At 37.6% G+C, this 2,162-nt stretch overlaps 1 protein-coding gene across 1 annotated transcript in view; it reads right to left on the reverse strand.

Annotated features, from left to right (window-relative positions):
* PXDNL (peroxidasin like) overlaps positions 1 to 2,162 on the reverse strand; it is a 495,544-nt gene that overhangs the window by 59,067 nt on the left and 434,315 nt on the right.

Genomic DNA, 2,162 nt, shown 5'->3' on the forward strand with positions numbered 1-2,162 from the left:
TTGTCTCTTATTATATGCTTTTAAAGTCTTATTTTTCTGATATAAGCATTGCTACTCCAGCTTTTGTTCTGTTTCCATCTGCATGAATTATCTTTTTCCATTCTTTTTCTTTCAGTCTGTGCACATTTTTTAATTTGAAGAGGTCTCTTATAGGCAGCATATATATGGGTCTTGTTTTCTTATCCATTTGGTTACCCTATGTCTTTTAATTGGAGCATTTAATCTGTTTACATTTAACGTGATTACTGATAGGAACATTGTTATTGCCATTTTGTTATTCATATTTGTTATTTCTATTTTCTTTTTTACCCCTTCTCTTTTTACAGAAGACTCTCTAACATGTTTTGTAATGCTGGCTTGTTGGTGTTGAATTCCTTAAGCTTTCCTGTCTGGGAAGCTTTTTATCTCATCTTCCATTTTAATTGAAAGCCTTGCTGGGTAGAGTGTTCGTGATTGTAGATTCTTGTTTTTCATTACTTTGAATATTTCTTGCCATTCTCTTCTGGCCTGCAAAGTTACCATTGAAAAGTCAATAGACATTCTAATGGGGGTACCCTTGTAAGTAACTAGCTTCCTTTCTCTTTTAAGATTCCCTCTTTGTCTTTGACTTTAGCGTTTTACTTATGATGTGTCTTGGTGTAGATCTGTTTGAATTCCTCTTGTTTAGAACTCTTTGTGCTTCCTGTACTTGTATGTCTAATTTCTTTGCCAGGTTAGGGAAGTTTTATGTCATTATTTCTTCAAAGAGATTCTCAATCCCTTGCTCGCTCTCTTCCTTTTCAGGTACTCCTATAATCCAGATACTTTTATGCTTCATGTTGTCTCAGAGATCTCCTAAACTATCCTCATTTTTTTTTTTTAATTCTTTTTCCTTTTTGTTGTTCTGATTGGGTGTATTCTGCTATCTTGTCTTTCAATTTGCTGATTTGCTCTTCTGCTTTGTCCAGTCTACTGTTGAATCCTTCTAGTGTATTCTTCATTTCAGTTATTGTATTCCTCTTTTCTGCCTGGTTCTTTTTATGGTTTCTATGTCCTTTTTTTATGCTGTCGAGGTTCTCATTGTGCTCATTCATTTTCCCCATAAGTTCATTGAGCATCCTTACAACCATTATTTTGAACTGTCTCTGGTAGTTTGCTTGCCTCCATTTCATTTAGCTTATTTTCTGGAGTTTTCTCTTGTTGTTTCATTTGTGGCATGTTTCTTTGTTTCCTCATTATATTAGCCTCTCTGTGTTAATATTGTTTCATCTCTCAGCCTTGACAAGATGGCCTAATGTGGAAGGTGTCTTGTGTGGCCCAGTGGTGCACTCTCCCTGATTCCTTATACCAGGGGCTCTGGACGTGTTTTTTGTGGGGGTTGTGTGTGATCTTCTGTTGTCACCAAACATTTATTGTTATTAGTAGATCAGTGGATGGGATTAATGCTCAGGCTGACTAATTGTGGGAATTGGCTGCATCCACAGGGTAAGAACTGTTGTGAGAAGGCTGACCCCACTGAGTGGGATTTACCTTAGCAGGTTTGTGTACTTATTGCAACCATCCTTTTGGTGTATCACTAATGAGACTAGTCAGGAGTTGCTCCGTACTGGTCTGGTGCCAGCCTCCAGATGCTTGGTTTTGTGGCCTGTTGGGAGGGATTCTCCCATAGGCCAAGGTCAGCATCTGCTTTTGATTGTTCGGGGCTATGCAGTGAGAACTACAAAGTGATATGCAGATGGTTGTTGCCTATACTGGATCAGCTTCAATATGACTCCTTTATATTAGCAGACATAGGTGTTATGATCAGCTGGACTTCAGGTGATTCTCCCCGTTGATTATTTTATAATTTGGTTGTAATTTCAATGAGAACAGGAGGCGCTGCCCACAATGTTCTCACATCCACAGGTGCCTGCTTTGAGCCACATTTCTTAACAGATATTGTGAGGATAAAATAAATGTTTATGAAGCAGCTTAGGTAGAGTTTAGCTCATAAAAGATGATGTAGTAGATGTTGCAAATTATGTTGTATCATTAAAGAAATTTTCTTGTCTAACTCTATCAGGACATCCCCAAGTTTACAATGAACATGGATGCACATCTTATGGAGAATGAATAGACTGAATTAGCCAGGTTACTATGATTTTTTCTCTTCTCTCTGATCAGCTGACTATCAGGAAGTTTAT

Source organism: Pteropus alecto, unplaced genomic scaffold (assembly GCF_000325575.1).
Source record: "Pteropus alecto unplaced genomic scaffold, ASM32557v1 scaffold62, whole genome shotgun sequence".
In the NCBI taxonomy this organism is placed as follows: Eukaryota; Metazoa; Chordata; class Mammalia; order Chiroptera; family Pteropodidae; genus Pteropus; species Pteropus alecto.